Source organism: Prionailurus viverrinus, chromosome D4 (genome assembly GCF_022837055.1).
Source record: "Prionailurus viverrinus isolate Anna chromosome D4, UM_Priviv_1.0, whole genome shotgun sequence".
NCBI lineage: Eukaryota > Metazoa > Chordata > Mammalia > Carnivora > Felidae > Prionailurus > Prionailurus viverrinus.
In genome coordinates this window covers 56,161,031-56,184,408 of record NC_062573.1, presented here as the reverse complement: position 1 = coordinate 56,184,408, position 23,378 = coordinate 56,161,031, and the positions used below count along the sequence as shown (strand labels likewise).

General features: G+C 36.9%; 1 protein-coding gene across 2 annotated transcripts in view; it reads left to right on the top strand.

Moving 5' to 3' along the window:
* The first annotated feature begins 4,332 nt into the window (after window positions 1–4,332).
* IL33 (interleukin 33) overlaps window positions 4,333–23,378 on the top strand; it is a 38,768-nt gene continuing 19,722 nt past the window's right edge. Inside the window, exons 1-2 of one of the 2 annotated variants that reach the window (XM_047830291.1) lie at window positions 4,371–4,394; window positions 15,954–16,090. The gene's annotated coding sequence lies outside the window, so the exon portion shown is untranslated. Of the gene's footprint in view, window positions 4,395–15,953; window positions 16,091–23,378 lie in introns of both variants that reach the window. The other variant, XM_047830290.1, reaches the window with a different exon arrangement.

Below are 23,378 nucleotides of genomic sequence, written 5' to 3'. Positions count from 1 at the left end.
CCTAGAAACATAGAAAACTATGAAAACTGAAATAAGAAGAAACAGAAAATTTGAACAGGCACAAAACCTGTAAAGAAATTGAATTAGTAATTAAAAAATCTCCCAAATAACAAGAGTCCAGGGCCAGATGGCTTTCCAGGGGCATCCTACGAAACATTTAATGAAGAATTAACGCCTATTCTTTTGAAGCTGTCCCAAAAAATAGAAATGGAAAGAAAATTTCCAAATTCATTCCATGAAGCCAACCGGATCCAACAATACATTAAAAGAATTATTCACCATGATCAAATGAGATTTATACCTAAGATACAGGACTTGATACCTGCAAAACAATCAATGTGATACATCACACCAATAAAAAAAAAAAAAGGACAAGAACCACATGACCCTCTCAATAGATGCAGAGAAAGCATTTGATGACATAGCTTGACAACAAGCAACCTTTCTTGATAAAAACCCTGAAGAAAGTAGGGATAAAAGGATCATACCTCAAGATCATAAAGGCTGTATATGAAAGACCCATCGCTAATATACATCCTGAATGGGGAAAACTGAGAGATTTCCCCCTAAGGTCAGGAACATGACAGGATGTTCACTCTCACCACTGTTTTTCAACACAGTGTTGGAAGTCTTAGCCTCGGCAATCAGACAACACAAAGGAATAAAAGCATCCAGATTGGCAAAGAGGAAGTCAAACTTTCACTCTTTGCAGATGACATGATATTCTATATGGAAAACCCAAAAGATTCCACCAAAGAACTGCTAGAAATGATCCATGAATTCAGTAAAGTCACAGGATATAAAATAAATACACAGAAATTGGTTGCAATTCTATACTCAAATAATGAAGCAACAGAAAGAGAAATCAAGGAATCGATCCCATTTACAATTGCACCAAAAACCATAAAATACCTAGGAATAAACCTAGCCAAAGAGGTGAAAAATCTATACACTGAAAATTATAGAAAGCTTATGAAAGAAATTGAAGAGGACACAAAAAAATGGAAAAACATTCCATGCTCCTGGATTGGAAAACAAAAATTGTTAAAATGTTGATACTACCCAAAGCAATCTACATATTCAAAGCAATCCCTATCAAAATAACATCAGAATTCTTCACAGAACTAGAAGAAACAATCATAAAATTTGTATGGAACCTGAAAATACCCCAATAGCCAAAGCAATCCTGAAAAAGAAGACAAACCTGGAGGTATCACAGTCCTGGACTTCAAGATGTATTACAAAGCTGTAATCAAGATTGTATGGTACTGGCCCCAAAACAGACACTTCGATCAATGAAACAGAGTAGAGAACCCAGAAGTGGACGCACAAATTTATGGCCATCTAATATTTGACAAAGCAGGAAAGAATATCCAATGGAATAAAAACAAGACTCTTCAGCAAATGGTTAAGGGAAAACTGGACAGAGACATGCAGAAAATGACCTTTCTTATACCATACACAAAAATAAACTCAAAATGGATGAAAGAAGTAAACGTAAGACAGGAAGCCATAAAAATTCTAGAGGAGAAAGCAGGCAAAACCTCTTTGACCTCCGCTGCAGCAACTTCTTACTCAACACGTCTCCAGAGGCAAGGGAAACAAAAGCAAAAATGAACCATTGGGATCTCATCAAGATAAGAAGCTGCGCAGTGAAGGAAACAATCAGCAAACCTAAAAGCAACTGATAGAATGAGAGAAGATATTTGCAAATGACATATCAGATAAAGAATTATTAGTATCCAAATCTATAAAGAACTTATAAAACTCAACACCCAAAAAACAAATAATCCAGTGAAGAAATGGGCAAAAGACATGAATAGACACTTCTCCAAAGAAGACATCCAGATGGCTAACAGACATATGAAAAAATGATCTACATCACTCATCATCAGGGAAATACAAATTAAAACCACAATGAGATACCCCCTCACACCAGTCATAATGGCTGAAACTAACAACTCAGGCAACAACAGATGTTGGCAAGGTTGTGGGAAAAGAGTATCTCTTTTGCACTGTTGGTGGGAATGCAAACTGGTACAGCCACTCTGGAAAACAGTATGGAGGTTCCTCAAAAAGTTAAAAATAGAAGTACCCTATGACCCAGAAATTGCACTACTAGGTATATACAGAAGTGATGCAAGTGTGCTGTTTCAAAGGGGCACATGCACCCCAATGTTTTTAGCAGTGCTATGAATACCAAAGTATGGAAACAGCCCAAATACCCATCAACAGATTAATGGATAAAGATGTGGTATATATACACAATATATATGTGGAGTATTACAATCAAAAAGAATGAAATCTTGCCATTTGCAACTATGTGGATGGAACTAAAGAGTATTATGCTAAGCGAAATTGGCCAGTCAGAGAAAGACAAATATCATGTAACTTCACTCACTCATATGAGGACTTTAAGATAGAAAACAGATGAATGTAAGGGAAGGAAAACAAAAAGAATATAAAAACAAGAAGTGGGGCAAAACAGAAGAGACTTAAATGCAGAGAACAAACCGAGGGTTGCTGGAGGGCCTGTGGGTGGGGTGATGGGCAAATTGGGTAAGGAGCATTAAGGAAGACACTTGTTGGGATGAGCACTGAGCATTATAAATAGGGAATGAATCACTGGAATCTACTCCTGAAAACATTATTGCACTGTATGCTAACTAACTTGAATGTAAATTAAAAACAAACAAACAAATACATAAATAAATAAATACATACATTTTTTAAAAAAGCTTCTGGGAAGTCTCACCAACCTCTAGCAAGGCCAAGGGGGTGTGCAAGGGTTTTGTATCCCTGCTTATATTCCCTGAAAGCACTCCTACCCTCTAGATGTGTGGGATACTAAAGCTTGTCCCTCAGGCTGAAGCTCCAGGCTAAGTAAGCCTTTTTCATAGGAAGATTGGGGTTTTTCTGTCTGTGCAGTGCCCAAGGCTAATGGCCTGCCAAGAACTGTCTTTCCAATTGTTACAGTCTTGGCCACCAGGGCCAGGCAATTAAAGTGTGTCCCCTGTGTGGATTGCACATGCCCATTGGTTTGGGCAAGGCAGCTAGAGAGTATAGGGGGTAGGCCACATTCACCAGCTTCAGAAATGCAGCGGGCAAATGTCTTCACTGCATGCCCCTACATACTTTAGGAATATAGTGCAAGAGTGCCTTGTCTGTGCACACACACCAGCTTTAAGCTGAAAGGTGGAATGTGGTAACTACTTGCTCTTGCTCACTCCAGCCAGGAAGTGGGGAATCACTACAACTGCCTGCGCTCTCTGGCCTAAGCAAGTGCTATAACCATTTTCCTCCTCCCTCCCACACAAGTTGGTGAGAGGGTGCTGTATCTGAGCTCACTGGCCTGTGCTTGCAGGCTATGTGGAGAATGCAACAACTGTATCCACCAGCGTCTCCATTTCCAGGAGGCACCTCAATTATCCCATCCCTCCAGCCAATACTTCCAGATCAGCAAATGGATGTCCTCACATAGAGTCTAGGTGCTTTTCAAACTGCTGTGTTTTGTTTTGTTTTGGTTTGGTTTTTTTTACTGAGTCTTGGGGCAAGTAAGGCCACATGTGAGTTCTCCAAGAAGAGAACCTGTTTCTTTTTGCATTTTGGGACTTGTAGATTTCCTGGGGCCTTGTATTTCCCATGTAGATCCCACAGGCTGGAGCACCCAATATTGGATTCTAACCCTTCACTCTTCTGATAACTCCACATTAATCTAGTGATATCCCTTCCTGTTCTGTGTTGCCATGCCAGGGGGTGGGGTTTTTGTGAGACTGTGTCTTTGCCTCTCCTACCCATCTTTATGTGGTCTTTTTATCTTTGCTGTATCCTTTTGTTGCTATTCTTTGTTTTGAAGAGCAGTTCATCTACTTTTCATATCTATTTCAGAAGAAAATGATCCATATATAGCTGTAGATTTGGTGTGTTCATGGGAGAAGAAGGTAAGTTCAGGAACTTATCATCACCTAAAACTTCTTCCAAAAATTTCAGTATGAACAGTGCTGGGGGTGAAGTTCAACTTTGAAGAGAGCCAAGTTGTAATGTGTGGGGGCAGAGGATTGTGAGTTGCAGATGGGAGTGGGGATTGCATGTGAGATAATTCTGATGTGAGTTGGAAATAAAAAACCACAAAACGTAAAATCCATAATTGTTTAATTAAATTTTAAGATGGAGATGAGGAGAAGGCAGAAAGTAGGGAATCTTGAATGTTAACAGGATTGTAATTCTATTGGCTCTTTACATGCAATTAAAACCTGCCAAAATCTCACCCACTCAGATCTCCCTCCTTTGGCGATTTGATTCTCTGCCAAACTTTGAGTAATAAATAGAATCTGCAAGCCCTCTGAACACAGAACTGCTGCTTTTCAGAGGAGAAATCAAAACAAGATTACACGGTAAGAATAAGACTAACATTCTGGTAGATTTTTTTCTCAGGTTTGGCAAAATAAGATCTTGGGAACTATTTTTTATTTCTGTAAAGTAAAGGATTAGGCTGAATTGTTGCTATTTATTGCCAATACTAGTAAAAGTTGATAATAATGATAGTTGCTACTAACTTATAATTCCACTTTGATTTCCTTTGGGTGATTTGGAAAATCATTAATAAATTGATAAAATTGATTATTAATAGTCTTTATAGTAAGTTTTTCTCCCCTACCACAAAACTTCATAAAACAAGTTGATAACTGTACTTCCAAGACAAACCTACTCCCAATTGTTTACCAGTGGTTTCAAAAAAGGAGGACAAATAGAAGAACCGAGAGGGGTCATCCCTTCAAAATCATCTACTCAAAAATAAACAATTTTTTGAAAAAATAAGTAATTTACATCCTAAATGACTAAATGGGTAAATTCAAAAGCTTATTAGTTTTGCTACTATTCTTCATTTAGACAATTTCATTTAAAGATTTTTTTTCTCTTTATTTGTTACTGTCTGCCTTGTGGCAATTTTTTTCTCCTTGCACTTTTCTCTGCCTTATCTTTCCACACATGAATACATACCTCCAGACTATTTTAATAAAGAAAATGACACAAATCCAAAAGTACTGTTGCTTCACAAAGTTGATTCTAGAAGGTCTTTGGAAGTTTGAGAGTTTAGGACTAAGTGTGGTTGGATCTTCCTGACTCTCACTCCCTCCTCAGCCCTGTGCTTCTTCAGCTTGAATCATCCCTGTATACTGTGGTCCTATGCTGTTCCCAATATCCCTACCCATTGCTTCTCACATTTGTCTTTAGAATACTTGATGCCCTTCTTTAAATTTTGCCCCAAAAGGGCATGGCTCTGTGTTCAGAAAACTTCAGAGTCCTCTATTTCCCAAAGTTTAGAGTGCTTGAGAAGAATCACATAATTGAGTAATATGCTTAAATAGTTAACTCTCTGAACAAGCATAACTCTGCAGCTCAAATTTCACATTTTCTCCATTCTTCTCTGAAAGGATCCTAGATTTCCCATGAAACCTTGGCTGGTAGCTACATAAAGCATTTTCTCAGCAATGACCTAGATATTTTTCGATTTCCCATCACTGTTTAGCTTACAATATATACAGCCAGAATGTGCCTCTTTCTTTTTCCCATTTATAGAGAGGGAAGAATTCTTAGGAGAATTTTTACTTAGGGTTTGAAACAGGGCTAAAAGTAAGGCAAGAGACTGAGAAATGGAAACTGCCACTCCTGGTTAGGGTCTGCAGAGGGTTAAAGAAACAGAACTTACAACTAACTTCTGGGAATGTGTGTGAGATTCAGTTGTAAAAGTTTCACTCATGGGGGAATTAAATCATTACAAGCAAATACTGTTGGGTGTGTGTATGTGAAGCACAGAAGGGAGAAAAAATAAACACCAAGGAATATTTATGTGAGTATTTGACAGAACAAGGCCTTTTTTGGAGATACTTATGCAGAATTAAATCTTTACAGGGAAGGGGCGCCTGGGTGGCTCAGTTGGTTAAGTGTCCGACTTCAGCCCAGGTCACGATCTCGTGGTCAGTGAGTTCGAGCCCCGCGTGGGGCTCTGGGCTGATGGCTCAGAGCCTGGAGCCTGCTTCCAATTCTGTGTCTCCCTCCCTCTCTGCCCCTCCCCCGTTCATCCTCTGTCTCTCTCTGTCTCAAAAATAAATAAATGTTAAAAAAAATTAAAAAAAAAATCTTTACAGGGAAGTACTGCAGAAGGGACAGCATTGGGAGGAAGAAAATTCAGGGAATTTTTATGCCAGTAAATCTGATAGCATGAGGTCATTTTTGGAGATGTGAGTGTGACTGTGCCAAAATCTATGTATCTTTCATTCAACAAGTTGAAATTTTGGCAGACATGGTAAGAATCAAGAGCGTCTGTCAGAATCTTTCTTATTTATATCACAGCTTATAGCAGGGACATTTAGAAACAAGACCAAAAATAATCTCCTTGAAGAGCAGAAAGAAATCTTAATTCCTTCAAAAAAAAAAATGATGCTTGGTTCAAGGACTTCAGGAAATCATGGTAAAAACCTCTAATATTTTTTTCAGTTTCCCTCTGGGTTCTCTGGTGTTGACATCTGCATGCAAAAGAAAGCTTGAAGAGGAAACCAGCCTCACAGGGCAGGCAAAGTTCATTATTGTAGGATAGTTATGGGCAAATAAGGAGTTTGGAGCACTTCCTCCCTGTAACAGACTCCTGGCAGATACTCGCATGCTAGCCTTGTTACTATTGGTAGATCATGCTATATCTGTGAACACTTTTGTTTTTGTTTTTGCTTTAAGAGTGCAATATAGCGTAATAGTAAAAATACACATATTTTTTGAGCCAGACAGGCCTTAAATCCATCATCTATCATTGACTACCTGCGTGATTTTGGATCTTAACTTTCGTGACCCTGAATTTTTTTCCTCTGGTGCAAGATATAAAAATAAACAAACCAATAATAATAACAACAAAAAATCCTACCTTAGAGAGGTGTTCTGATACCTATAAAGATAAAGCAAGCCAGAAGTAGTCATTAAAGGTAACTTTATTAATCACTGAACATGTACTAAATGAGTTATTTTCCCCCCATTATCCCATTTAATCCTCAGCACTTGTGTAAGATAATAACATTCTCCATTTATAAAGTTAAACAAGTAAGATTTGGAAAGATTGTACTAACCCAAGATAACGCAGTCAGCAAATTTCAAACCAGAGGTTAAAATCCAGAGTTAAGTCCCATGAAGGAAAAGGACCAAGAAGGAAGATGGATTCCAAACAACTTCATTTAGTATGACCTTAATCTTTTTGTAAAGCGATTTTCAATTCAGTTTCCATGATTTCCAAATACAGAAACATTAGTGAGATGACATTAAAACTTTCCACCTATTTTTTTAGGTCTACATTCATTGCCATCTGAAGAAGTTTCCCTGCCAGCCACCATTTTCTTACGTAACTTTCTTTTGCCATTCCCGTTGGTATTGCCAGAACCCACAAACTTGGCTGATTGCTTTCACTTTTAATTAGCACAACAGTCTACATCTAATTCCTCTTCACTCTGAACACCTCAAAAATTAGATGATTGCCCACAATTTTCCCTCACAATACTAGTGCATCTGAGACATTTAGCAATCATGTTTTGCTCATTACTTCTCTTAAATTTCCTAGCAAAGATTCAATGCTTTCTTAAAGAGTTTGACAGAGGTTCATTGTTTTGCATCTCTGCTGTGTTCAATATCAACCACTCTAACTTCTTAGCCTGTTGCTCTATCAGTGGCAGTAAGAAATGCTATCAAGCAGTTTATATATTTTTTTTTCTTAAAGAGAGTAAGTGATTTTTAAAAGTTTCAAATGTAATGTAATTTGAAAGAAAGAAAGAAAAAAAGAAAGACAGGAAGGCAGGAAGAAAGGAAGAAGGAAGGAAGGAAAGAAGGAAGGAAGGAAGGAAGGAAGAAGGAAGGAAGGGAAAGAAAGGAAAGAAAGCTACCATACTGTTAATTTTTAAATTTCTCTTAATAATCAAATTTAATATCATCCAATATATGATACAGTTTATTACTAGGTGGCTATTTGGTTGTGAAAAATATCTCTTGATTTATCCACGGGTGATGATGTTCATGTATGTTCTGATGTTCTGGTATGGCATAAGCAGAAATAAATAAAAGAACCAGCCACATGGAGCATATTCAGCATGCCCGCTGAATATCAGCATTAGAAGGAACTCTCATTCTGATTTTGGACTATACCAGCTAATCTGAGATAATGTGTCAGTGAGGGTGGTGTGGAATATCTAAAGTTTTACATAAGTATTAATAATTTGGCCAGTATTTCTGTAACTATTTGATAGACATATCCCAAACATAGGAGAAAATTCCTATAAAAGTTATGCAAGCAGTAATTTCAGTCTTTGTACAAGGAAAAACTTTCACATATTATGAGAAAATATTTACAATTCTTACAAATATAGGTATTCTGAAATGATAATTTGAACAGAAAACAGTTTTTAGTGCTTTTCTCTTTTGAGCATCATTATGGACTCATGATTTTTGTTGACGTTGTAAATTTTCAAACTTAACTTGTTTTGATTAGCTATAATTTTTTTATTTTGACTCAAATTGCCACTATTTGGCACTTAGAAGCCTTTTTATGCTGGTTCATTTGCTCTTTTATTAATCACCTTAGAACTCTACAAAATGCATCACTGCTTTCAGGCAACAATTTATTCAGGCTCATCTTGCATGTCTTCTACCTGTAACAGAAACCAGCTATTCTCCAAAGAACTTTGATTTCTTTAGTGGAGAACATTATTAGATTACAAAATATGGGCCCTGGGATATATAGTAGATTATTTCATTTTACTACTGACGTTAAATTAGTTCAGTTACAGAGATGAGGGAGAAAATCTGTATATATAAAATCACGAGTTCATTTTGGCAATTTCAGTGGAGTTCCAACATCACTTTATTATATACCTACTTGAGTTTTTACCTATTTTACTATGTGATGAGCATGGGATGTTGAATATAAGGGATAAATCACAAAATTCTACACTTGAAAAAAATAATAAAATTCAAATATTTTAATTAAAAATATATTTTTTATTTATACTTTGGCCCAATTGTTTCAGTTTTTTTAACTTTGAAAATGTTAATACCTTATTGACTGTTGTTGTTTTTGCCCCTTTGTTAGCTACATTAGTTACTGGAGGATATGAAAACCTGTTTAAAAGTTCACTTTATAAATAGAATGTTAACTTTGTTCAAAGTGTTTACAAGTCATTTCATTTTGTCACTATTTGTCCAAGCACAATAACCAATATGTATATGTATATGTAATTTTCATAATCAATTTTACACACAAATTTAGGCAAATTTATACATGTAGAAGTTTTTGGTAAACAAATCCAATTGATGTTTTGCAAAAATAATAATATAATAGTATATTGGCAATCTATAGAATTAATTGTAAAAATAGTAATAACAGTACTGCTATTGGCCATCTGAATTTATTTTTTAAAAAGCATCTCAGTTACTTATATGTTTTCAAAATCTTGTCCTGATACAAAATATTTTCAGTTTATCTTTTCTATTTCTGACATACCATGCTTTTTCTCTCATATACAATATGTTATTGTTTATAACATATTGATTTATATATCCATATTATTATGCCATAATTTTTTAAATATAACATTATTTAAATATTAAACTGTTTAGCTGATATGGAAAACAGTATGAAGGTTCCTCATAAAATTAAAAATAGAACTACTATATTATCCTGCAATTCCACTTTTGCGTATATATCCAAAAGAATTGAAAGCAAAATTTTGAAGAGATATTTGTACACCCATGTTCATTGCCATATTATTCAAAATAGCCAACAGGTAAAATCAACCCAAATGTCCATTCACCAATAAATGGATAAAGAAAATGTGGTATATACATACAATAGAATATTATTCAATGTTAAAAGAAAGAATCTTGTCAGATGCTACAACATGGATGAACCTTAAGGACATCATTCTAAGTGAAATAAGCCAGACACAAATACTGTATACTATATCAGTCCACTTATGTGAGGAATCTACAGTAGCCAAACATACAGAAACAGAGAGTAGGACAGTTTTGACAGGGGCCTGGGGAAGAAGGAAATGGGGAATTGTTGTGCAATGAATATGGTTTCAGTTTTGCAAGATGAAAAACTTCTAGATACCTGCTGCAGAACAGACCTAGTAACACTACTGAAATGCACACTGAAAAATGGTTAGATGATAAGTTTTATGTTGTATATATTTTTACTACATTAAAAACTAAAGGAAAAAAAGAACTTTGAGCATGGCAGGGTGAGGGCAGGGGAAATGCTTAAACAATCCAGCTGTATTTTTTTTTTTTTAATTTTTTTTTTTTAAATTTTTTTTTTCAACGTTTATTTATTTTTGGGACAGAGAGAGACAGAGCATGAACGGGGGAGGGGCAGAGAGAGAGGGAGTCACAGAATCGGAAACAGGCTCCAGGCTCTGAGCCATCAGCCCAGAGCCCGACGCGGGGCTCGAACTCACGGACCGCGAGATCGTGACCTGGCTGAAGTCGGACGCTTAACCGACTGCGCCACCCAGGCGCCCCAATCCAGCTGTATTTAAAGATATGATTAAGACAATGTCCAGAATACATTAGTTGTTTGCCATTTCATTTTAGGATTTAGAAAAAGCCGATGTAGATTACATTTAGGCAAAAAAACAAAACAAAACAAAACAAAACAAAAACAAGCCAAAGAGAATTTGTATCACTTGATATGCTTTAGCTGCAAAAATATAATAATGAATTAGATATGGCTTAAAATATAAGGACACTTGGTGCTTACTTAACAAGAAGTTCTGAAGTGGGCAATACCAGAGTTGGTGCAAAGAATCAAGGACGTCACCAAGACCCAGGCTCTTCTCATCCTTCTACTCTGCCATCCTCAGACTGTCCATGGTCTCTTCCTTTATGAGATATTGTTGGCCCAGCTCTGAGAATTACATCTTCACAGAGGCAAAGCCAAAAAGTCAAAAAGTTCTTACTCCTAAGGAGAAAAATTGTCCCACAAGTCCCAGATACGCCACCCCTTTGTCTCATTGGCAAGATCTGGGTTACATGCCTAGTCCTAGACGCTGTTGGCAGATAGACAGGATTGCCATGAATGGTTTATGTTTCTGCATATCTAAATTTTGTCTTTGGTGAAAGAAAAGAGATTTGTTAGCTAAGGAACAACATTCATCCTAGGTAACAAATAACTTCCCAGGTTGTTGACATCCTCTGATTTCTGCCGAACTCAAACCATTTTTTGTTTTTAAGAACTTCTGCAAAGGTCAGTCAAACTCTTTTCAAAGTTACCCTGAGGATTCTGCCTTACTCCGAAAAACACCTGAAAAATCTCTTTTAATCTGATTAATTTTCAATTTTTTCAGGTCAGAAAACTAAGTCTTTTTTTTTTTTCAATATATGAAGTTTATTGTCAAATTGGTTTCCATACAACACCCAGTGCTCATCCCAAAAGGTGCCCTCCCCAATACCCATCACCCACCCTCCCCTCCCTCCCACCCCCCATCAACCCTCAGTTTGTTCTCAGTTTTTAAGAGTCTCTTATGCTTTGGCTCTCTTCCACTCTAACCTCCTTTTTTTTTTCCTTCCCCTCCCCCATGGGTTTCTGTTAAGTTTCTCAGGATCCACCTAAGAGTGAAAACATGTGGTATCTGTCTTTCTCTGTATGAAAACTAAGTCTTTAATCAGACATATCAGAACCACTTATTTTGTACAAAGGGAAGAAGAGAATGTGTTCATTTCCTGTCTGACCATTTTCCAGTCAGCTGAATGCATTCTTAAACACAGACACTGACACTGCTTTAATTCTTTTTAACCACAATATAGAGGGCTTATTTAATTCTGTCAGTGTGTCTTTGACTACCACATTTAAGAATATGGAATGTGTACATTTTAGAATTCACTGATAGTCTTCTCTTTCCTTTAACTTAAAAAAAAATTCATTAACATATAACATACACACACAAACACTGCACAAATCTGACTGTATAGCTTAATGGTTTGTTACAAGGTAAACCAACCTCAGTAATTATTTAAAGAAATAGGAGTATAGAACTCAGAGTCTCCTTATGCCCTCTTCTAGTCACTACTCTCTACCTCAAGAATAGTATTTTACTTTCTAACATCAAACACCACATATTCAATTTGTGGGGTTTTTGAACTATTTACAAATGAATTCATACAGTATATGTTTTGTGTCTAGCTTTTCGCTCAACATTATGTTTGTGAGATCCCTCTGTGTAGTTGCACATATGTTTATTCTTATTACTGGTTAGAATTCCTCTAAATAAATGTGTTACAATTTATCTGTTATAATGTAGATGAACATTTTCCATGTTTCCAGTTTGGAGTTATATAACTAAGACTGCTATGAACATTCCCTTACTATGTCTTTTGGCATTTTTATGCCTTTCATATATACCTTCAAGTAGAATTGCTTGGTCAAAAGTATGCACATGCTCAGCTTTAGTGAATGCTACCAAATTATTTCCCAAAGTGGTGGTAGCAATTTATACTCTAATCAGCCATGTATAATTCCATTTGTCCCAAATCCTTGCAAATACTTGATATTTTCTATCTTCTTCATTGTAGCCATTTTGATAGGCAGGCATTATGTCAGTCTGGGGCAGCTAGTAATTTTTCCCCAGACTTGAGTTAGCTAGCAGACACACTTTAGAAAAATATATATCTTCCCTAAGATTGTAATTTTGGGGTTGAGGCATTTGTTTTTTGTGTCCCAGTTGCAAAGCAACATTAATGGGTGGGGGGAGGAAGAACCATTATATTGTATTTGTGATTCAGGGGGGGAAAAAGTCAGGAACCACTTTTTTTTTTTTTAATTTTTTTTTTCAACGTTTTTTATTTTTATTTTTGGGACAGAGAGAGACAGAGCATGAACGGGGGAGGGGCAGAGAGAGAGGGAGACACAGAATCGGAAACAGGCTCCAGGCTCCGAGCCATCAGCCCAGAGCCTGATGCGGGGCTCGAACTCACGGACCGCGAGATCGTGACCTGGCTGAAGTCGGACGCTTAACCGACTGCGCCACCCAGGCGCCCCAGGAACCACTTTTTTTAAGTGTCCTACCTTGGTAGGAAAAAAAAAAAAAAGGATTATTCTCTTAACCCCATGGTCACAAATTTAGTTTCGATAGACTGTGTGGTTGTTTTGTTTTGTTTTATTTTTAACAAACCTACACTTTTATTTATTTGCTTTTCAGTAAATTTAAATCCTTAAGGAGTACAGCATCACAGGGATTCTGTGACTTTAGCAGGAAGGTGACTTTGGAATTTGGCATGACTGTACCACTGTTTCCATGAGTGTGAGTTATTTTTACCAGATTACTAGGATTTTTTAGATTACTAAATTTGTCACCAGGAGTCACTGGGTTGTTCTTTGATTTGTACACATAGATTCATCTCTTGCTTGGTAGAATTCATTTCCATCTCGAGCATAAACACCTTCAATTTTAAGAAGAGCTGTGTGCTCCCTCTGGTTCCAGAGACCCTCCTGATAGCCAGCAAAAATGGCCTTGGACTACAGCCTTCTGTCGTTTTAGTACTGTTCCCAGCAGGTCTCCTCAGGCTCCAAGATGGCAGAAAGAGGTAGTTTTTTTATAGACTTTGAACACAACATACTTTAAGAAAGTTTAAAGTATTGTTAAATCATTATGAGCTAACAATAATCCACCCTGATTATTTTTCTTGATTTAAACATTGTTCAAGTGATGTATAATTTAACAAAGTATCTGCTTTGTGTAATTATTCCAAGCGTTTGATAAACCAGATCATCTTGAGATTCTGCATGTGACATCAAAATAGTAAAGGCTCATTGGCTGACTGGTTTCTTAGCACAAGGACAATTCTTATCTTCTGGCTGGGTGTCAGGAGTCTGAAACTTATCTTTTGCAACTTATCTTTTATATCTATTTTTGAAACTTATCTTTAGTCTTCATAATGTAGCTAGCAAGCACTTGACTAAAAAGTAGTTGATTTCCATTCTTAAAGAGAAAACTTTTTTTAATGTTTTTCTTATTTTTTTAAAGGAGATCTGCTACATTTATCTTCCACCAATGCAAAGTTTTGTTATCTCAGCTGCTGCTTCAGGCTGCCTTCTCTTGCTTCTAAATTTTAGAGACTTGAGTTCCACTTTCCACATTTCCATAAATGTCTGGCTCATCCTTTTAGAAATTCCTCTTGTTATTCCTTAGTTTTCCAAAGCTGCCTTCATATGAAGCCTATTAGTTCCCAGAATTGATTCCAGAAGTATCTAAGTGGCATCCCTGTGCACTGGAAATTGAAGTTAAGTGTACTTTCATTGGCTTTACATATATATATCTGTGGTATCTGGAATAAATGTCTCCTCATCAATGTTTTATGTGTTTTATGTGCCAAGTCGACCTCTTTAGAGCCAAGTTAAAGATACATTACATTTTACTCAGAAGATGTGCTTCAAAATGTAAATCTTTGCCTGTCTAAAACTCATGTATGTTTCTCTTGAATAACAAATGGTAAGTCACTTGATAGAATTTAGGATACTTCCCAAAGACTTGTATCCTTGTTAGGATTTCAGATTTTGAAAATATTAAATTACTTTAGGCTTTGGAATCTGGGGACTATCCCCAGAGTCAAAGCTAATATTAATGGGCAAGTTTTAATCCTTGGTTAAGCAATCTGTTTTGCTTATATTGTTGCCAATTCAGAGATGTTCTTAACACTTGTTGGTACATATTTGCAGAGAATTAGGCAAGACTCAGAAATAAATCTCCCATACATACATATACATAGATGCAATTACTCTTTTCATGAACAGAGATGACATATTTTAAAATATATACAAATGTTATATACATTTGTCTTGGGACACTACCTTTGCAAGTTGTCTTCCTTTGTGGATCTAGGTACAAATAAAAATTTAAAAATAAAACAAGCCAGGTCTAAAGCAGTGAACTGAAGCAAGACAGATTGTATTTCATCTCCAGTTGTGAGAACTAATTCACAACTTAGTGACTCAAGTCAATACACATTCTGTGGCTTGGCATCTGCTTTTTCCATGTGCATGACTTTGAAAAGCATTTGTCCAGGCTGAGATTTTAGATCTATCTGCTCCCACCTTGTTTTTCTGCCACCTTATATGGAATGCTCTGCCAGAACTATTTTCTGTGACTCAGCTTTAATTACATCTTCTAAAACCTTCCTCATTATTTAATGGATTTCTTTAATTTTTTAAACATGCTTGGGATTCTTAGATCTGAGGATTGGAGTCTTTCAATAATTCTGGAAAGTTCTTAATCTTTATTTACCTTCAAATATTTTCCCTTCCCTATTTTATCATCTTCTTCTAAAATTCCAAATAGATACACATTAGATTGTCCAATTCCGTCCTTCAAGTTTCTCACCCTCTTTTTCATATTTTCCATCTCTATGTGTCTTTAAATTGTTTTCCAATGAATATTTTCAGATATATTTTCTAATTCATGATTCTTCATCTAATTCACTATGTGTAATCTGCCATTAATCTGCTATTTAATGAAGCTTTAATTTCAACATTGTATTTTTTATTTCTAGATATTCTATTTGGATCTTTTTCAACTCTAAATTTTCCTTATTCATTTTTTCAATATTTTTAAAACCCTACCTAAAGATATTAAAACCAGTTGTTCAATATGTCATTTCTGATTGTTCTAATACATGAATCAACTTTCAGGTTGGCTTCTGTTGTCTGTTCCTTCTGTGGCTTTCATCATGTTGCCAAGTATTTTTATTTGTTTTATAAATCTTGACTGCAAACTATTCATTTGCCCTGGAAATTTTTCTGTGTGGATGAATATTTTATGGCTTGGGCTGCAGCTGAGTTCATCAAGATAGGATTTGTGTTTGCCTTTCCCATTTGTCTTGGGATACTACCAACCTGAAACCATTTGATATTTAATTCTCTATTTCAGGCTTTTGGAAACACACAGGTAGTGTGATTTCAAACTACAAACCCGTGTGGGGGCTGACTTTTCATGAGGAATCATCCTCAGAAGAATGATTTTCCCTCCATCTAGTGCCAGAGCTTCCTAGCAGTCCCCTTCTGCAGGTGAGGTTTATTTATCTCAACCACCCTTACACTTCAAGTGTAGCCGTTTTGGTGTTCAGATTTAGGCCATGCAGTTTCCTATTAGGATACCCATTTTAGGCATATCCTGGACTTTATCTCCTGGGCCCTGAACTTCATGTAGTTGTCTAACCTGTCTCTAGAATATAGTAGATGACTTTAGGAAAAAGCCAAGGTTTCTTGTCTCCCAGTATTTTGAACACTATACATTCTTTACTTTCATTCCAGTTCAACAAATGAGTTTGAAAGATTTTTTTATTTCTTTCAACATTTTAGTAGTTTTAGTAAGGAGGATTGGTCATAATAACTAATCCACCATCATGCTGAAAAGAGAAGTCTCTGGTTAGTTAACATTATAATGAGCAAATATTAAAAATTTAAACATATGAACAACATTTATATTAGTAAGTTACTGATTTGTCAAATCCTTTTGGGGTTTCTAAGCAATATTTCTTTTTCAGACAAGGTTTATACTCATGAAAAAGTTTTGAAAATTCCCTCTTCCAGCCTTAAAGTATAATGGTTTCTTCTTATGTTGCTAGATCTCCTCACCAACAAGACCACCAATGATGGTATACAAATTGGACTTTAGTCTCACTCTCCCTTTACAGGGTTAAATAATCCAGGTGTTATGGATTTAGGCCATATTCTCACCCCCTTAATTTGTTTTCTTGTAGCAAAATATTCTTGACCAAGTATACTTTAAGCAGAAACCAACTATGGGTAAGGAGTTTCTGCTCTGGTGTGAGGGATCGGGGGGGGGGGGGAAGATGTGAAATCCAAAAGAAACGCCTTTCTAGAGCCCCTCATGAATTCTGAAAACATTTGCTTCAAGTTTTAGCAACTTACTTGACCCTTCTGTGCCCCAGTTTCATCACCTGTAAAATAGGGAAAATAACAGTACACTTTTGACAAGATTGCTATGATAATTGAATTAGTTAACTATATAAAGCATGCAGTACAATACTTAGCACATAGTAAACACTATACAAGGGTAAATTTCTAAAAACACAGAACTTTTAACTCTGCATACTCCTATTGCATTTTTTATGCTCCACTAAATTTTTACAAAATTCATAATTTGTATATTATTTGTCCAGCTTTACTTAAAATTTTTTAAGTAAACAAAAAAAGATCTCAACTTTAAACCTCAGAATTAACTAAAACCAAAGACGTATTTGTTCCATGTTGTTTCTTTCCCATACATTGCTTTCCTCTACACTTAAAAGCTTCCTGAATCCATAAAAAAGAAAATATATACTACAGACTCTATAGACTTCCTCTTTCCCTATAATTTTGGCCTAAGACACAATGTACCCAAATCAATGGCTTAACTGTATTTCAGATCTGCCTTTGCCAGGACATGACCCCAGGTTAGTTAATTGCCCCCTTGTCTAACCCCATTATGCTATTTGCTGTAAGGTAGTGGAAGGAGAAGAGGAGGGTACAGGGCTGAAGCAGAACTTGTGCAGTTTTCTGAGGCTGACATCTTTTGGGTGGGCAATGGGCTGGTGCAGCTGCTGGTATTGAAGAAGCAGGCCCAGGGAAAGGAGAAGGAAGAGGCTGAAGTGGAATCCTGTATAGGAACACAGGAAGGAGTCAAAGGGATAGGAAGACACTGGCTTTCATGCACCCTCTTCATTTTTGAGAAGAGGAAACTAAGACCAAGAGAGCTGAAGAGCCCTGCAGAGAGGGAGCAAATCTTGAATGTAAGCTTAGGAATGGAGGTCATTCTTCTTCTGTTTCTTCAAAAATTGTTAAAGATTTGGTTCAACACGTAGCTAGATCTCCAAAGTATGTGAGACATGGGGAGGGTCACTGGAGGGGAATAAAAACAATACATTGAACTGAACAATTCGAAATGTTTGGCCACACTAAAACCACAGGGCCATAGACCAAACAAAAAGTCAGCTTCTTTGAATGCTTTAGAAAGAGCATTGACCCAAGAACAAGAAGACCTGGGTTTCATTAGACTGAGTCATGTAAAACTGTCATCTTTGTAGGTCAAAATGTAGTAGTGCCAATTCTATCCTGTTCAACTCACAGTTCCAGCTCTACCACTCAGTAGATGTTTGGGATTTGGACAAGATTTCCACATCTCTTCAGTGGGTAATACCTGCCTTACCTATTTTTTCGGGTTTTTGCAAGGACAGATCCAAAGTACACAAAATTTACTGAGTGCCTGCTATCAATAACTGCTTGGGAAACAAAGATGACTAAGGTACAACCCTTATTTCTAAGGAGCTAGCATTCCAGCAGAGGATATAGGAAAGCTAATTTAGTTGGATATGATAAGCAAGTAAGAAAAGGAAGCAATAAATTCTGTTTGATTGTGGGTGGTTAGGGAAATGAAGGCATTTGAACTGGGCTCTAAGGGTTAAATAGAAGCTTCCCAGGCAAAGAGGAAGAGGCATCTCTAGCAAGAGGAACAGCTTGTACAAAGGCATGGAGGTATACAAGTGTGTGGTGAATTGAAGAATAGTAAGCAGTCCAATGGGTATAAAATGTACAGTGTGTATGTGTGGGAGTAGGGGGGTTACTGTTGTGTGAGGCTACAAAGGTTGAAGGGGTAGGTAGTGTCAGTGAATAAAAATGACTGGGTAAGAATGCATCCAGGAATACTGTGGGAAAGCATAGAAGTGCTTTACAAATGCTAAATAAAGAACAAAAGAAAGTTTTCCTAAAATCTCAACATCCCTCCCCTCTTGTCACAAGGAGTTCTACTTGAATCATATACTGATTTGCCAAATTTCTTTGTAGTGTTTCCTCTTCTTGGGAGAAATGTTCTCTCCTGGGTCCAGGTAAGAGGCGTGTAGAAACTTTCAGAGTGCCAGGGACTCAGGGACAGGAAGTGATTCAGTTTGAACAAGGACAATGCTATCTCATTGTTCCCCAAATTTCAACCTCCCCTTCTGCGACATCACTTTTTCTGACCTCCCCCAAGAAAGAAGTGAAACCACTATACCCAAGGGAACAGAGGATAATGTGATCACCCTCCCATCTCACCCTCTCCCTCCTGCTCCCCTGTGAAATCTCCCAGAATGAAATCATATAGCGTTGTCAAACTTAATCATTCTCCCCATTTCCTGTCCCTCCTACCAGCCAAGACAAGTTGTGGGGCACTGTCTTCTTCCAGTAATTTTCTAGTACCCAACAAGAGTTTTGATGACCCCTCTATACCTTCATAAATCTTCTGCTCATGCAAAAGTATGTAAGCTTTACAAGGTGGTGAATGGAATTTAAAACACCAAAATTTAATTTCACCTCATTTTACCAACGGTTCCCATGGAATAAGAGAAAGAACCAGATGGACTTAAGTTCAGATCCTAGCTTTGCTACTTATTAGCTATGTGGTCTTTTGCAACACACAATCTCTTTGAGTCTCTATTTCCTAAATTTTAAAATGGCACTCAAATACCAGGGTCATGGTAACAATTAGAGATAACATATGTAAAGCATCTGGCCCACAGAAGATGCCCAAGACACTGTAAGTGCCATCACCATTATCATCACCACCACCATTATTAAGAGCTTGAACTAATGCAGACTCCTTGCTGATTTCATTTCTTTCCTCTTCCTACCCTCCATCTATTCCTTATATGACAGCCAAAGCAGTCTTTAAAAAATGAAAACCAAGTCACATCCCATATTACTTAAAAACCCTTCATTGGCTTCCCACTGAATTTTGAATAAAATCCAAGCTCCTCCTTCTGGTCTCCAGGGCCCAGCCCTACCTGGCTTCTGTCCTCTTCTACTGCCAACACCATTACATTATACTCTCCTCATTGTCCACTGTGCTCCAACCATACTAGCCCTCTCATTTCCAAATACGACGAATTCTGTAAGACCCTTTGACCCTGGGGTTTTCTCTGCCCAGAAAGCACTCTCTGTCCCCTCCCTTCCATATATTCTTCACACCCTTGGAGTGCAACATAAATGCCACTTTCTGTGACCACACTACTTTAATACTACTGTTTATCTTCTTTACCAGCCTAGTTCTTATTTATTTATCACTGTTTATAAATGATTTATTTGTGGGGTCATGATACCACCATTCATGAGTTCGAGCCCCACTGACAGTACAGAGCCTGCTTGGAATTCTATATCTCCTTCTATCTACCCCTCCCCCGCTTGTACACACACTCTCTTTTTCTCTCTCTTTCTCTCTCTCGGTCTCTCAAAATAAAAATAAACTTTAAAAAATAAAATAAAATAAATGATTTATTTGCATGATTATTTGTTCAACATCTATTTCTCCAAAAGAGAGTGAACTGCAGGAGGCAGGAAAAACTTTGTTTTGTTCACTGCTATACCCCAGCACCTAACGCAGCACTAGACAAGTGTTTGAGTTATTACTGTTGTTATGATTACTCGGCAGCACTCTGTGGTATAGTATAGACATGTACAAATCCAACATAATTTGGGACTTTTCTTGGGATATTAGGAGGGCAGAATTTCTTTACAATGATTACTAGGCATGTTTCTTTTCTTTCTTTCTTTAAAAAAATTTAATATTTATTTTTGAGAGAAAGAGACAGAGTGAGAGCAGGGGAGGGGCAGAGAGAATAGGAGACACAGAATCCAAAGCAGGGTCCAGGCTCTGAGCTGTTAGCACAGAGCCTGATGTGGGGCTCAAACTCAAGAACCAAGAGATCATGACCTGAGCCTAAGTTGGACACTTAACCCACTGAGCCACCCAGATGTCCCAAGACTTTTTTTTTTCCCCAAAGCATTTAGCTCCTTCTAGGGCATCAAATGTTGAACTTTATATTTTGTATTCCAAAATTTCCATAATTAACATGTATTTTTAATAAAAATTTCTTATAAACTCTACATGTTAATGACAAGCCTCTTCACAAGAAATCAATCTAATCAAATGAATTTATTTTACAAGTAAAATTCACAATCAGGAAAGAAAAGCCAACAGCCAACTTAACATTATAAAGAGTATTGGTATTTTAAAAAAAGGAAATTGCTTATCAAAGGGCATTGCCTGACATATGAGAAGTGGTTGGTAATTCAATAAATGATTTTCCAGTTGATCAGATGTAGATAAGAATACACAGTGAAATGAAAATTTTCATGCAGTGTCCCATGGGTTAATGGGGTTGGAATACATAGTCCTTGGCAAGTAATGGGCACTTGATATTTGTTGAATGTGTAAGTTTCTGGAAGACTTTGCCAGGCAAAGAACAAACAACACTGCAGTTTGGGAAATGACTACACTTCATACATTTTTGTTGTTGTTGCTCAGATGTGAATCACCAACTAATGAATTTCCATGCAAGATATTATTTCTTGATAGATTAAAATATTCTTTCAGGTTGTTTGGGTTTTTTTTTTCTTTCATAATTTAAATGTGTGTCATTTCCTCTGGAATATCATCTCCCTCCTTTTTTTCCTTAAAAAGGTCCTTCTATTTTCCTTTATTAACTAAAATGCAGCTTCCCTTGGTGACACCACTATTCTCAAAACCCACACCCTTTCTTTGTGTGCCCATCTCCCAGGAACAATAGAGAAGTGACACATTTCTTATTTTTTACTGCTCTTGCTAACCCTCACCATGGGTCCAACTACCTAACTACTTATGTTAATTCCTTTCCATTCAGGTTGATAGAGACCCTAACGTCCTTTTCTGTTTGATGGCGCCTCTATTGAGGTCACCTTTGGTGACTCCAGTGCCTGTTTTGATAAGTCTTTAATATTCTTCTACAGTTCACCTGCAAAAGCTAATCTTGACTACCATTATCATCAGAACTTTGCAATCTCCAAGATAGAGAACATTCTTCGGAATTCCCCCAAATTCCTCAGTTTACAAACAACCTCCAGTCTTTCTACTTCTCCCACTCCAATTTTTAAATTCTTTGTAAAATCACTTTTTAAATTGTGGTAAACTTTACCATTTTAACCATTCTATGTATACAGTGCAGTAGCATGAAGTACATTCATACTGCTGAGTAACCATTACCACAATCCATCTCCAAAACATTTTTCATCTTCTAAAACTGAAACTCGATATCCATGAACAGTGGTTCCCCATTTCTTAGTAAATTCTTTTTTACATTCTCTAAGGAACTGTTTCAGACTTTTCCTACTCATCCTCGGAAATTAAAACACATGCTTACTTCTCTTAATTTCTGTAACTCTCCTCACAACTTACTTTCTGAAGATTCAAGCCATTTTTACAAGACTGTCAAGTTCTTGTCCCTTAAAACTTTACATCTCTACCATTCTTTTGCTTTTCCTCCTCTACTACAGAAAGAAGAATGCCTCCTCCTTTTCAAAGCCAACCCCTCCACTACTGCTCTCTCCTTTCACTCTGTTTCTTCTGGGACTTTATTATATGAGTTTTCTCCTTTTCATTTCTCTCTTTCATTTTCATTTTCTCTTTGCATTGTAACATGCCCAAGAGTCCCATATTCCAATAAAAAACATCAATAATAATAATAATAACAAGTATTAAGTTACCACTATGTGCCAGGTACTGTCCCAACTGCTTAAAATATACCTTCTCATATAATTCTCACAATGACCCACTGAGTTCAAATTATTATGAAGAAAATAATTATGATGAAGAAATTGAGAGTTTAGAAATATTGAGCAACTTGCCCAAGATTGTCTAACTGGTAAGCAGTATTTTCCCTTCTCCATGCTACTCTGGCAAGATTCCATTGTCTCTTTGTTTCCCTTTCATTACTGTATTTCTTGAAAAAGTCTCAGTTCCTCCTCTACACTATGCAATCCACTGCAGTTTCTTGGAGAGTCCCACGCTTAATGGTCTCTCTAAAAGGTCTCTAATCCCCAGCTGGGTCACTGTAGTTCTCATCACCAAATGTTGCTTTTTGAGATGGTCTTCTCTCTTAGTCTTCATAATATATGACCTCTTTTTTTCTGGTTCTCTTCCTAGTCTTTTCTAACTCCTTATCTTCTCTTACTCTTTAAATGTAAGATTTCCTATAGTTCCATCTAGACATAGCCTGCTTCCTGTTCCACATTCAGCTGAGACATTCTCATTTGCTCCTACATCATCAACTCTCATGCTGTAACGAAGAACAAATCCACACAGCTAATTCTGGCCTCCCCTACCCACCCACAACCTAATTCCAGCTCAGTGCTGAAATTTCCATGTAAGTGCTCCTCAAGTATCTCAATCTCCATCTGCCCCACATTATACTCATTACCTGTGCTTGACAATGGACTCCCCACCTGAGTTTCCTACCATGAACCACGGGCACCCCCTTCAATTCCCTTTGCCTCCCCGCTACCCCAG